Consider the following 14,004-nt stretch of genomic DNA (forward strand, 5'->3'; position numbering starts at 1 on the left):
AGAGAGAGGAGGAAGCAGGCTCACTGCTGAGCAGAGAGCCCGATGAGGGGCTCGATCCCAGGACCCTGAGATCATGACCTGAGCCGAAGGCAGAGGCTTAACCCACTGAGCCACCCAGGTGCCCCAAGCACAAATGTTCTTGAGTAGCCAAAGCAACCTTAAGAAAGAACAACAAAGATGGAGGTATTGCAATCCCAGATTTCTAGATACACTACAAAGACCTTGGCGTGCGTGCGTGCATGTGTGTGTGTGTGTGTGTGTGTCTTCAGGCTGGATCTCTTGTCAAGGCACTGAGACACAGCTGTGCTGAAGACCAAATACTGCTCTGCAGATAACTTCCTTGTAGGTGAAGACCCTCACTGGATGATATGTATATATAGATGTATATAGATACATATAGATATTTTTAAGATTTTTTAGTTTGGGAGTTTAGCAGGCCTGAAAAAACAAAAATTACTCTTCAGAAAAATAAAATACTTCTGTTTTGAATACGTATCAACAATGTCTCATGTACAGTCAGAAATTGCTAGACTTGCAACGCCTGGTTGGCTGTCAGAAGAGCATGCAACTCTGGATCCTAGGGTTATGAGTTCAAGCCCTACATTGGGTAAAAAGATTACTTAAAAGTAAAATCTTGAGAGAAAGAAAGGAAGGAGGAAGGAATTACTAGACTTTCACAAAGAAATAGGAAACTATCACCATGGGGAAAGAATTTGGTTGACAGAAACTGACCAGAAGATGGCTCAGGTATTAGACTGAAAATGCAGAGACACAGCAGTAGTTATCATGATCAAGTTTAAAGGCTTGTGGAAAACCGGGACTTAGTGGTTGAAAAGATAAGACAATTTCTTAAAAATGACCTGTAGGAGGGGTGCCCGGGTGACTCAGTTAGGCATCTGCCTTCAGCTCAGGTCATGACCTCAGGGTCCTGGGATCCAACCCCACATTGGACTTCCTGCTCAGCAGAGAGTCTGCTTCTCCCCCACCCCTACCCCTCTTGCCTCTTCCCCCCACTGTTTGAACTCACACTTGTGCTCATTCTCTTTTTCAAGTAAATAACTTAAAATCCTTTTTAAAATATGACCTGAAGGAAATTTTAGAATGAAAAATCCAAAGAATTCTAGTGCCAAAAAGGAGTAGTAAAAAATAAAAGATATAGTCACATAAAAAACAGGATTAAGAAAATAGAAGAAGCACACTCTAAAATAGTTGAGGATATTGAAAATTTGATTTTTAGAAGAAAAGAAGTAACCAGCAAATTAGATGAAGCTAAAGCATACAAGACAAACCAAGGTAAGGAATTGTCCCATGATGAATCACAAAAACACAAAGTCATGGGGGGTGGAGAAGGAGACATAAGCAATACAGTTGATGGACGCGGAGATAGAGCATCCTACAGAAGTAACAGGAGAGAACAGAGACATTGCAGAGGATGAACTGGTCAAAGCAAAGATGGGAAAAGAATCCCTCTCAATTTAAAGAATAAAGCGAATATTCTACAAACCTCCAGAGAAGATGAAGGAGCAAGACTTGCATTGGCAGCAGACTTTTCATCAGCAACACTGAATATTAGTAAGCAATGGAGTTAATGTCTTCAACATTCTAAGGGAAAGTGATTTTGAATTTAAATTCTACATCCAGTTACATGAGCATTTAAGTCTTAAGGGTGGTGAAGGACCTTTTCAGATATGTAAAGCCTCATCAAATTTACCAGCCAGAAATCATTTATGAAAGCATTACTGAAAGATACACTCCCACAAAATGAAAAAAGAAAGGAGGAAGATACAAATTCAAGAAAAAGTAGATAAAACTAGTAAACTCAAAGCATGGAACTGGGGAGGAAACTGGTGATGGCTTGAGCGATTTGTTAAAGACGTAAAGGTTGCTGAGCCAGAGAAGGTGAAAAACTTAGAGACTCAGGAGGAAGGATCTTCAGAGTGGAAGGAAAAACAAGCTCGAGAGGAAGACGGCTCAGAGTTAGAAGAGGAGGGAGGCAGGAGGCTTGAAGGCTGGGAAGAAGGGAGAAGAGGTGGCTTTGGAATTATGTGAGGAAAGGATTCAATCTTCCAATGCCATACTGTGGTAAACATGAAGCATGGAGCTGAGGAAATGACCAAAGATGCCTTGGAGATTATTGTAACTAAAGAAGTAGAAGATTCTGAGCCAGAGGAGGAAGTTAGTTCAGGGTAGGAAATGGAAGTAGTTTTATCGTGGGACGAAGGAGAGGACTCTGAAGTAGAACATGTAAAGACTTGCCTTCCAGACTGAGAAAAGAGAGGCCTCCAATGGACTTAAAGAATTTGCCTAAAATTATGGGGCTTGGGACTCAGATAAAAATAGGTGAAACCTTGGATGGAACAAAAACCCCAGAAAAAAGAGGAAACAGATGCTCATAAATCAAGGAATTGGGACAGTCTGTGTAACCTTGTGTTTGGCCTCTCCCTCAAAGTCACTAGAGAGAAGTTCTGGTAAGCAGAATAGGCATTTATGTACAAATTTGAGTACTCCATCAGGAATCACCATAGTTTGAAGGAAAACAGACACAAAACTCCGCAAACAAAGTAGCCAACACCTAAAGAAACAGATAATATATGAGAAGAAAATTTTAGAAGTGAATTAATAACTTCAAAGAGATAAAAGAGGAGAATAGAAATATTAAAAATTATCATCCAGAGGTCTTGGAAATAAAGAACTCCATAGATGCTCTGAATAGCAGAAGAGAGATACTTGGAGAGACAAGGAATGATCTAGAAGATCGACTTGAAGAATGTTCTAAGGTTACAATGCAAATGGCCAAAGAGATCATAAAGAAAGATCCAGAAATAGAGAAGAGATCCAGAAGCTCCAATATCCATTTGACAGGAATTCCAGAAAAAGATAATAAAGGGAATGGAGCAGAGGAAATAATTAATAATTGAAGAAAACTTCCCAGAGTTAAAGAAAGATTCAAGTCTTTTTTTCTAAGATTTTATTTATTTATGAGAGAGAGAGAGTGCATGAGAGGGGGGAGGGTCAGAGGGAGAAGCAGACGCCCCTCTGAGCAGGGAGCTGGATCTTGATCTCAGGACTCCAGGATCATGATTTGAGCCAAAAGGCAGTTGCTTAACCAACTGAGCCACCCAGGTGCCAAGAAAAATTCAAGTCTTGAGACTGTCAGTGCTTACTAAGTACTCAGTAAGATTGATGAACAGAGACTCCTAGAAATCTGGGAATTCCAAGGATTAAAAAAATCATAAAGTCTTCCAGAAAGAGCGTGAACCTACAAAGGAACAAGAATCAGGCGGACAGCAGACTTACTGGACACTCTGGATGCTAGAAGTAAATGGGGCAGTAACATAAAATTTCTGCAGGGAAAAACTCCTACATTCAGCCAAAGTGGCATTTTATTTTGAAGGTAAAACAAAGACATTTTTTCTGATATGAAAGAATTCACAGTTTGTTTCTTGCATACCCTCTTTGAAAGAGTCACTGGAGGATATACTTTAGCAATCTGGGGTGACTATAAACACATACACACAATGTAGATTATCTTTCTCCCACATCAAAAAAGGAAAACAGGAAAATAAAATGCCACATTTCTACTCAGGAAGATGAACAGCTAACACTACACTTGGGGAATATAGGAAAAGAAGGTTACGGATACTACCTAGATGTTGGTAAAGTTAAAGAGTGTGTTAAAATGAATTTAATCATTGTAGCTTATGTAGAAGTATAGTTTCTAAACTACTGGGGATCACCTCTTGGCCTTTTGCTAAAGATCAAGTGTAAACTACTGGGGAGAGGGAGGGAATCCGTCAATAGGACCATAGACAGGAAGAGATGGGGTGAAAGTAACAGGAAAACGTAGGGAAAATATGGCAAGAAACATTAAAACGAGAAAGGCAAAAGTTGAGCTCTTATCAAGAGAAAGGTAACTTTATCATTTATATTGATGTGAATCTTGAATCTTTATATTAAACCTTTTCCTTCCAAAAAAAAAAAACAAACAAAAAACTGCAAAGCAGTAGTAATCAAAACAGTATAGTACTGCCACAGAAAGAGATACATAGATCAAAAGAACAGGATAGAGGCCCAGAAATAAACTCACACTGAGCACCTGGGTGCCTCAGTTTGTTGGGTGATTGCCTTCAGCTCAGATTACGGTCCCAGGGTCCTGGGATTGAGTCCCATATCAGGCTTCCTCTGCTCTCTGGGGAAACTGCTTCTCCCTCTCCCTCTGCCTGCCACTCCCCCTTGCTTGTGGTCTCTCTCTCTCTCTCTGTAAAATAAATAAAATCTTTAAAAAAGAAGTTTCAGGGGCGCCTGGGTGGCTCAGTGGGTTAAGTCTCTGCCTTTGGCTCAGGTCATTATCCCAGGGTCCGGGGATCAAGTCCTGCATCGTGCTCTCTGCTCATCGAGAAGCCTGCTTCCCTCTCTCTCTGCCTGCCTCTCTGCCTACTTGTGATGTCTGTCAAATAAATAAATAAAATCTTTAAAAATAAATAAAGAGTTTCAGAAATAAACCCACACTTACAGGGTCAATTACTCCACAACAGAAGAAGCAGCCATATGCAATGGTGGAAAAGACAGTCTCCTCTATAAATGGTACTGGAAAAACTGGACAGCTACATGCAAAAGAAGGAAACTTTTTTTCACCATACACAAAAATAGACTCAAAATGGATTGAAGACCTAAATGTGAGATCTGAAACCATAAAACTGAACATAAAACAAACATAAAACCATAAAACTGAAGAAAACATAGGCAGTAAGACTTCTGACACTGGCCTAGCAACGTTTTTCTAGATAGGTCTCCTAAAGTGAGGGAAACAAAAGCAAACTATTGGGACTACACTAAAATAAAACACTTCTGCATAGTGAATGAAACCATCAACAAAACAAAAAGACAACCTAATGAATGGGAGGGGATATTTCCAAAGGATGCATCAGGAGATGATATTTGCAAATGATGCATCTGACCAGGGGTTAATATTCAAAATATATAAGGAACTTCTGTAAGTCAACACCAAACAACAACAACAATAACAACAAGAAATACCTAAACATTCTGATTTAAAAATGGGCAGATGACCTGAATAGACATTTTTCCAAAGAAGACATCCAGATGGCCAAGAGAATCATGAATTTTGGCACGAGAGGATAAATGTCAATGGTCTAGGTCACACTGAGAAGCTAGGCTAGTTAAGGCATACTGCAACAAAGTCAAAGCAGGGAGCAGGTTATAGTTGTCAAAAAACTACTGTATTAAAAAAAAAAAAAAAAGGAAAGAAAAAAGGAAAAAACCTACCTTATTTTAAAGGGAGACCAAGGTTCCTCATGAAGGAATTTAACTTTTGAGCTCCACACTGCCTCATTTCAACATTATACAATGACCTATCTTCTTCAAATCCTCCCCCATCCTAGCTGCTTGGGATTTCTGGAATTTCTCCTACACTAGCAGACAGGCAGTGCCAGCTTCCCAGCATTTTATAGCAGATGAACTGGACCAAAAACCTGCTGGATGGGGGACGTCGATTTCAAAGAAAAGGAGGGACACGGAAAAGAACATGTGTATACTACACCGAGATCACCTCAGTCCACAATGGCCCAATGTCCCACTCCAGACATCTGGCAGCAGAGGCTTGAGATTAACCTCCACCCCCAGGAGGGCTGTTGCCCATTATGGAGTTTTAAAACAAAGACAACAACAGCACCAGTCAAGAAACCAAGGAACCAACGTCCTAGCCCTGTCTGGACACCATCTAGCTGCACAATCATGGGCAAACGCACTCGGCCTCTCAGGGTGTCCTTTATACTATACAGTGAGCATCAGAGCCAAAGGTCTCTGCAGGCCCTCCTAGCTCCACACTGGGAGACTGCTACCCACCCGAAGTGGGGCTATGGCTTCCTGTTTGCACGCCATGCACCTCCCAGTAGAAGTTCTCAGGTCACTAATACAAGCCTCCCCTGCCAGCCAAGGAGTCCCTCACCTCTCACCCCTCACCTGCCAGGTCCACCTGGCACGGACCCCTGCCAAGGAACCTGTTGTCCCCCAAAGTCAGATGCTGCAGGGCCATGCTACATCAGTGAGGGGTGACCCTCTGAGACCAGGGCAGGAAGAAATCCCAACTAGTTATCAGGAGAATTAAAGGCCATATGTAGACGGGCCCAAAACATGGTAATATTTTAAAAAAGCATGCCCCCAAATGCCTTACACACCAGACTCCCAACAATACACATATATGGGTGCACATAAGTCACACCCAAATACCTGTCCACAGAGAAATGCCTTTCCAGGAAAAAGAAAATTCTATCACAACAGATTCTACGTCTTTGGCAGACTGACTGACAGACATTTAATTCCAAAAGCTGAGAATCTCTCCTGTGGTTAAATACCACCCTATGGTAGAGACAAAAACTGAGCCCAGAGCATTCGCAGGACCGTTAAGAGGGTGCCAGAGGCAGGCAAATGGGTCCACCGTTCCAATGGTCAGGGTCACCCCAATGTGGCCTGGGGGTTGACATGGGGGTGGGGAGTGGTGCACGGGGGCCATTGGTTGGACCATGGGTTACCAGCTGCAGCTGGTATGGGACTGACCCAAGGTCTTCAGCAGGCAAGAAGCCAGTGGATACCTAGGCCACCCTTAGTTTCCCCTCCTCCTGGGCCAGGACACTCCTGTGGTCTCTAAACTGGGAGCTGGTGCCTGTATTTCTTATCAGTCTGTAATGCACTGTCTATAGCCTTTCTAAATTAGCCTACCTCCATCGACCTTTGGTTCAGGAGAAAATACTTTGTTCTCTAAACTGTAACTTCTTTTACACAGTTAAGGGAATGGTGGGATGATGAGGGTGGCCCTGTTGCTGCACCTGATCTGTTGACCTGGGAGGGGTCATCTTATCCAGATGTCCTGGATAAGAGGACAACAGGCAACTCACCCCTCTGGCCTCTCCAATCCCAGGAGCTGAGGCCCTTATAAGAGTCAGTGTAAGAACCTGGCGATTCACAGACCTGTACCCCTGGGGCTGATAATGCATTATATGTTAATAAAAAAATAATTTTTTTTTAAAGGGAATTAGTGTAAGGGGCAAGGGTAAACCAGGGTTTTCATCTGGGAAATAGGAGCATTCCAGCACTCCTCTGGTGCTAAAATAATACAGGAACCTAGAGAACCAAGTCACCACGCACACACTTCCAGTTAGATGGCCTCAGGCTGAGTAAAGGTGATATTTCTAAAGAGTGGCCTGTGTGTTGCAAGCACTGCCCAGGAGTATTTACCTGTGCCTTTTGAGGCCACAGTCTGCCCTGGGGCTCAGCCCCTGCCCAGCCCACCCTTCCCTGGCAAATCCTAGGGCCTCTCTTTTCTTTTTAGGGCTTTAGAAACCGTCAAAAATCAGCCTCAGTTACCAAAGACATTTCTAAAGAGTGTCCTCCTTTCCTTCCTTGGCAGCAATAAGGACAGTAAGTGGGACTTCCCTGGACAGACGGCATAGTAGGATTCTGGACTACAAGGGCTCTGAAGACTGCCAGGCTGGGAGTGAAACCCCACGACACCTGCATATCCCAGCTGCGTGACAATGGACAAAGGACTTCACCTCTGAGCTGTGAGGTTTTCCAGCTGTGAACTGAGGACATTCCCACCCTGCTCCCTGACTCAAAGTTTTATTGTAAGGGAACTGCTCTACCTTCTGCCGTTCTTAGAAGACGATATTACACTTGATTACATGGATTCCCTCTAAGGAGAAAGCATGTTGCTTCTGGGACTGACAAAAGTAATATTTTCACCACCCCTTCATTGGATCCCACTTGTAGCAGGTACTCGAAGACTAGAGGATGGGTTTCCCCTGGAATTACCTGCAGCCCCCGCTGTGAGGTCAATGGCAGCTTGGATGGCAGGACTGGACTTCATGTTGGCCCACTCCTCTGCTGGTCTCTGTGGAAGGCAACTCTCCGGAGCTTATGACGGGTGTCTCATATCCCTGAAAGGAGACCAGAGCTCACCATCAGTGAAACGTCTGCAGCCTTTCTCTAGAACTGCTGCTTGGTTACTGGGACCTCAACCTCTAGGAGCTGGGAGATCAGTTCTCCCTTTTGCCAAAAAAAAAAAAAAAAAAAAAAAAAAAAAGAAAGAAAGAAAGAAAGAGAAAGGCAGTCAAGGTATCAGTGCAGCTTAGCAATTGGCCTGCCTTCTACTCGCCCACCATCTTCCCATGAAAAACTCACAACTCAAAACCCTTTAGTGAGTTATCAGAGCTGAGTTATCAGAGCTATAGCCACTCATAGGGAGCATTTCAACCAACCCTTCTGAAAATCTTACAAGTGAATGCCAAATACCACAGACACCCAAGCCATATCAAAAGAGTTTTTCAGAGGCCTAAGTGGAACTGTCAGGCAACTAAGCTCAGTTCTAAATTCGGACAGCAGCCTGAGCTGAGTCCCTCTTAGGAGGTCACAAATCAGTAGGTCTGGAAAGTAATGGCTTAGGCGTTCTGCTAAATGACATATGTGTGGGTCTCAATTCCTGATCGTCCACCAGCAGGATGAGCCCTCGGGCCCCTTAAGCTGGAGGTCCCCCCATATCAAAGGTGAATAATAGAATTATTATCATAATGTAAAGGCAATCACAAATAGCCACATGGGACAGCTATTCTTAGAACTACAGAGCACAGCACCAAGCATTAGTAGTGGTCATCAAAGGCCTCTCCAGACCTTCTCAACCATAACCGTGTACACAGAACACCTGGGGACCTTGTTAAAATACAGATTCTGATGTGCTAGGCCTCAGGTGGGACCAGAAACCTTGCCAGTCATTACAAACTCCCAGATGAGGCTGATAATGACTGGCCACCAATCACATTTTGAGAAGCAACACTGTATCCTAAATTTGTTTGATAAGAATCACTGGGGCACCGGTAAAATATTCAGATAACCAGGCCTCTCTCCTAGTGATCTTGTTTCAGCATGTTTGGACTAGAGCTTAAAAATTTGGGAAAACTAGAGTCTACTCCTCTACTGTTAGACAAAAATCAACTATCACAGAGAAATGGACTTTAAAAATACAGATATTTATAAAAAAGGAAAGGTGGCTCATTAACACAATATCAAGATAACCAATTCAGCAACCAATTCTGTGTGGTTTTCAAACTAAATGATTTATCTGTCAATAACAAAGAACAATTTTTATTTATCACGCTAAAGACCTTTGTGCTCCCACTCAGGCCACCTCTTGGAGGGTGGTGGGCCAGCTGGGTTATTAATGAACGCCAATGTGGACCTAAAGATCAGCGGAAAATAATTTTATCCACTAAGAAGTCTTTTTTAACCACTTGACACCTGTTGTGAATGATCAGACAGCGAGAATCTTGCTTTCTTTGCAAAAAAAAAAAAAAATTGTAAAACTAGCAACCACAAAAGCATAGTACTGGACTTGAAAAAGCAACTAAGTAAAACAGACAAAACATAGATTTTATGTTATTGATAGGACAGGAGAGGCAGTATCAATAACTACAGTTGACGAGGTTGTGGCCATCCTGTACCTAGAGAAGGCTATGAGGGTCCTAATCCAATCTCTTCCTTTTCCAGATGGAAAACTGAGGCCAGAAAGCAAGAGCTTTTCCAAGGTCATACAAGTAGTCAGAGGACTCAAGTCTTGCCTTTTGGGTCTGTGCCTACCAAGCAATACTTAATTCCAGAGTATTCCAACCTGACCAAAAAGAAAAGCAAAAAACAAGCACTGAACCCTGCATTTTAAAGGAAAAAATGGAGGCAAGTGGGGAGAGTCACACAGGGCCCAACTCATGTGGCTTCTCCATCGGTTGAATTCTTGGGGTGCCAACAATTCTTTCTTAGTTTATAAGAAAGGCATAGATCCTACCATGTGTCATCGCTGTGAATTTAACCCCTTCGGGTAAGCCAAACTTAAATGCATCAAATCCCACAAGTAACGACTCAGAATTACTAAAATACTAAATAAACAGTGATGGGAACTAAACAGATTAACTCAGCAACTGACTCAAATTATTGTGTGGTTTAAGAAAGCGGCTTCAAGAAGTCTTGAAAAATACATTCGGCTTGGGGGAGGCAAGGCTGGTCAGCAAAGTTAAAACTCAATCTTGAGCCAGTTAAAAAGCTGAATCCTTTTAGCGCCCCTTTACCTCTCCTGCAAGCACACGTGGGTCCGACTCCAGGAGAGACAAACAACATCGCCAGCCACACAGCCTTCTGCTCCGGGGGAAATGAGTTTCTCGCCTGGGAGAACGCTCTGAGGCCGCCTGCTCCACCAGGTAACACCAAGGGCGAGAAGACTGCAGCACAGGCTCAAGCCGGCCGGCCGCCCTCCCGCCCAGGCCTAGAGCCGGACCCAAGGCTCTGAGATGCCGGCCCATCTGGCCGCTAACACACCGGCCCATCTGGCCGCTAACAAGACGGCCAGGCACTCGCGCTCAGAGGCTCCGGATCCCGGGGCGCACAGGGCCCGCGAGGGAGACTGCTTCCAACTTTCTCGTCCTGGCTTTCACGTCCTGGGACTCCAGCCCAACAACCTGCAAAGAGTCTCCCATTCATAACCGCCCCCGGTCGGGCCCAGGCACGGGCGGCGCGGTGCCCAGAGGCCTGATGACACTCCGCAGGGGCAAAGAGGACACCCTTCCCGGCAGGTGACTCTACGGAAAGGAGGCCGCGGAGCCCCGGAGTCTCCAGCGAGCCCCGGCCCACGGCGCTCTTAACGGTCTGGGCGCGTGGACGGCGCGAGCCCCGGCCCACGGCGCCCGTAACGACCTGCGTGCTTGGACGACGCGCGGACCGCGGACCCCAGAAGCCCGCCGGCTGCCCCGGTAGGTCGCGCCGCCCGGCCGCCTAGGCCCGCTCGCGCCCCGCTCCCTCCCGCCGCCACCGGAGCGGCGGTTGTGGGGCTGCGCTCACCGCCGAGCCAGTTGGCCGCGCGTTCTGCTCGGGCTCCGCCGCCGGCTCTCGGCTCTGTCTCCGCTGCCGGGGCGGCCGCTTAACACCCACGTCGGCCGCCTGCCGGCCCTCCGCCCCGCCCTCCCGCGGGGGAGCGCAAAGGGCGGCGGCCCCCGGGGCCCCGAGCACCCCTGCGGCAGGGGGCGTGCAGCGCGGGGCCGGCGCGGGGAAAGCGGAAGTCCGCTGCTGAGGCGGCGCGCTCGGCCGGGCACAGGCCGCGGGACCCCCAGCCCGCGCGCCCTCGAGCTGGAAGACCTGGAGGACAGGGAGCCCGGCACCCCCCGAGTTGCTTCCCTTCCTCCAGGTTCCCGGAGGACTCCTGAGAGGCTCGACCCCAGATGGAACTCAGGGCGGGGATTGGGGCTGTTGGGAGGACCCGCTGAAGACTTTGGGCTGGTGAACTGTGTTGGGACTCAAGGCCTCTATTTTATATTTGACTACAGAAGTACGGGAGACGTGGTGATGAAAAATATATTCGCTTATTGCCGGGAAACACACACACACACACACACACACACTCACACACCCCCCAAAATGTTCCTTATTCTGCCTACCGCAAGGAAATCCATCCTTGCCTATGACATTGGAGAAGGTCCCACCCACCGATGAAAACTGGCTCTAAATCGGGCTTCTCTGATCTTTCAGTTCCTAATGAGTTATAGGCTACTTCTGTGGCTCTCTGGCATTTTATTAAAAAGCACTATTCAAAGAATCTTGTATACGGGCAGTAAAGGAATTTTCTCCAGTTCGCTAAGACAGAGAGCTAACACCTACTCAACTGGAAAGCTTAGTCTGTTACTGACAGCTAGCTGCTCCATATAACTCAGTCGTGGCCTTCGGATATCTTTGGCTCAGTCTTCACTTATTTTCATTTTCTATACTGCATTTTTTTCCTTAAACTGTGCTATCTTTTCCTTTTACAATTTGTTTTTGCCCTGTTTGATTGCGGTGTTGGATGACTGACAATATCACTTAAGTGATGGGGGGAGGGGAGACTTAAATATCCCCCGTGACTTGTGTTAGTCCAAGTGCTTAACTTGAACGTACAACTGAACAGACTTTCCAGAGGTAGGAGGCGCTGTGAAGGCACCAGAGCTCCTGGTAAATGGGGGCACTCATAAAAACAGCACAAACTGACTTTTCACAAAATCAGCACTTTATTTTTTTTAAAGATTTTATTTATTTATTTGACACAGCGAGAGAGAGCACAAGTAGGCAGAGAGGCGGGTGGGAGTGGGGGGAAGCAGGCTCCCTGCTGAGCAGAGAGCCCAATGTGGGACTCTATCCCAGGACCCTGAGACCATGACCTGAGCCAAAGGCAGAGCCTTAACCCACTGAGTCACCCAGGTTCCCAAAATCAGCACTTTAGAAGTCAAGTTTCTGAAACTCAATTACAGAAACAAGCCAGGGAGTTTGAAATACTTGCCCAAGGTGACTTGTGACCTAACTGGTGGGAAGCAGACTCAGGAGCAGAACCTACCATTACAACATTCTAGAGGACTTAAGGACTTTCAGTATCCCCTGGTCCAGTGGCTTTAGCAAGCTAGAAACTTGAGACTCAAAGGAAACCTCATTAAGGACAGATCCAGTATGCGGGTACAGATTAGAAAGAGCACAGGAGTTGGAGCCAGGATGCTTGTGTAAAAATCTGGGTGACCTTTAGTGAGCCATTTAACCTTTTCAAACTCCAGCCTTCATGCAACTGCATCACAGCCTCTGAACTCCATGATCCTGCTGGGGCAATCCACCACGTGGGCCACTGCTGCTCCGGGAGCCAGGTGGGGCCATACACCACCATCGTGAGGGCAGGCACTACTCCAGGTCACTGTTGCGCCCTCACCGGGCGGCCAGCCAGCCAACCTTGTTCTTTGTGTTGTCTCCCTTGAGGCCCTTCTCCTACTCTCACAAAAGCTGCTCCAGATTCTCACCACTCCTGCTACATTTCTTTTTTCCCTCACATTTCCTCAACAACCTTAGCCTCAGTTTATGTGTAAACTCACAAATAACCAGGAAACATTTGTGCAAATTTTTAACCTCCAATTAGCAAAGTTACCTTTTTTGCAAAAACCGTAATCCATTTGCCTCTGTCCTGTTGTCTTCCTTGCTGTATCCTGGTGCTTCACACCCTGCCTGGCACCAGTGATGTTGGTAAAGGATGGGAGACTCAGAGGCCAAGTCACTTGCCCAAAGTTATATAAGTACTAAGGAAAGATCTGGAACTCCGCAGAGTAATGTTCAAGACTAAAGTTTATGGCCCTAACTTCCCAGAAGCTTCCTTTTAAAAGCAAGAGAGTTGCAGGAACCAGTTCTTTCTCCTGAAATAGACCTCCCTTCACATTTTATAAATTCACCTTGGCACCTTAAACTCCCTCACAGGAGTGGCTCTTTCTGTTATTGTTGCATTAGGAAGAGAGAAATATAAGATGTTGAAAAGCTTAACATCTCACAGAAGCTCAGAGAACTAATTGGAAAATCACCTTCTTGGTGTCCACTCAAACTTTGTTCTAAGGGTAATTCCCCAGGCATCTGATGGCCTGGAGAACAGGACTTTACAGAGTCCTGCATTACTGCCGTCAGTATAGGTAGGTTAACCCAATGGCATTTCAGATCTGGCTTCCAAACAGCAAGCGAGTCAATGCACTGACCCCTGTGCTCCAGGAAGTTGTTTGCTACACTTGGGACTACGCAATCCAGGGACATTAGTACAGCCGACTATGTGATGAAGGGGCAGATATGACGTAGGTCAAAGGTGGGGGGACAGAGTGGCTAACATGAAAAAGCGAGACTTTGCTACTTCAACAGTATTTCACAATGCACTAGTTAATGATACAAAAATGGGGATATAATTTCATCACTTGGAGCATTTTGGCCCTAATACCATGTGGATGTGTCTTAACAAAGTGTTAATTGGAGTTGTAAATAATTCAAAAACTTAAATCATCTCTGATTCAATACTTTTAATTAATGAGAAAGAAGAAAAAAATGCTTTGATCACACAACTCCCATTGAATATTGTTGACTGTTGATGTAACCTTTATTGGAAACTCTCTCAAATCTCAAATCTTTTTG

The 14,004-nt window shown here is 45.5% G+C and overlaps 1 long non-coding RNA gene across 6 annotated transcripts; it reads right to left on the reverse strand.

Annotated features, from left to right (window-relative positions):
* Positions 1-559: 559 nt before the first annotated feature.
* On the reverse strand, positions 560-10,964 carry LOC116863215. 6 transcript variants are annotated; one of them, XR_004381779.1, is made up of 4 exons: positions 10,897-10,964; positions 7,831-7,955; positions 5,373-5,376; positions 4,410-4,447 (listed from the first exon to the last, which is right to left on the reverse strand). It is a non-coding gene; the product is annotated as an uncharacterized LOC116863215 (long non-coding RNA). The 6 variants fall into 6 exon arrangements; XR_004381783.1 differs by lacking the exons at positions 4,410-4,447; positions 5,373-5,376 and adding an exon at positions 560-598; XR_004381781.1 differs by lacking the exons at positions 4,410-4,447; positions 5,373-5,376 and adding an exon at positions 4,213-4,250.
* Between the last annotated feature and the right edge of the window lie 3,040 nt (positions 10,965-14,004).

This window comes from Lontra canadensis, unplaced genomic scaffold (assembly GCF_010015895.1).
Source record: "Lontra canadensis isolate GAN:19392208 unplaced genomic scaffold, GSC_riverotter_1.0 scaffold716, whole genome shotgun sequence".
Taxonomy (NCBI): domain Eukaryota; kingdom Metazoa; phylum Chordata; class Mammalia; order Carnivora; family Mustelidae; genus Lontra; species Lontra canadensis.